Below are 605 nucleotides of genomic sequence, written 5' to 3'. Positions count from 1 at the left end.
CAGGAGGAGACGGTCCTGGCGCTTGCTGGACATGGGACGTCCTGAAGATGACTTCACTGCAGTCGGTCCTCTCTCCTTGAAGTTCTTGATGATACGGTAAATGGTTCTTTCAGGTTCAATATTTTTTGTAGCAATTTCCTTGCATGTGAGGCCATTTTGATGCAAATTGATGATGGCTGCACGTGTTTCTTTGGAGGTAGCCATTGCTAGCAAGAACACAATGATTGGAAGCTCTTCTTCCCTCCTTTTATAGCAATCAGTCTGCTCTTACAATCTATTTAGTATGATAGTGATTTTACCTGACTAGTACTCATTCACACTTTCACATTTGCTGCTGATATGATTAGTCAATTAATGTTAGCTGGTCATTTTGTGTCAGGATCAAAAAAGTATTTTTTTGTTTTTGTGAAAAGTAAATTTATTTGGCCAATGAAGCTTTTATCAATTATTTAAAATGCATCTGATCACTCTACACAATAATCTAGAAACAATGTGAATGAACACCACAACAGCTTAAGCAGCAAACTTTGCAAAACACAAAATTTATGTCACTGCCAAAACTTTTGGCCATGACTGTATGTATATATATATATATATATATATAT

Source organism: Sinocyclocheilus rhinocerous, unplaced genomic scaffold, assembly GCF_001515625.1.
Source record: "Sinocyclocheilus rhinocerous isolate Xijiao unplaced genomic scaffold, SAMN03320098_v1.1 scaffold1710, whole genome shotgun sequence".
Classification (NCBI taxonomy): Eukaryota; Metazoa; Chordata; class Actinopteri; order Cypriniformes; family Cyprinidae; genus Sinocyclocheilus; species Sinocyclocheilus rhinocerous.
The sequence above is the reverse complement of the archived record's forward strand: the minus strand, read 5'-3'. Positions refer to the sequence as shown.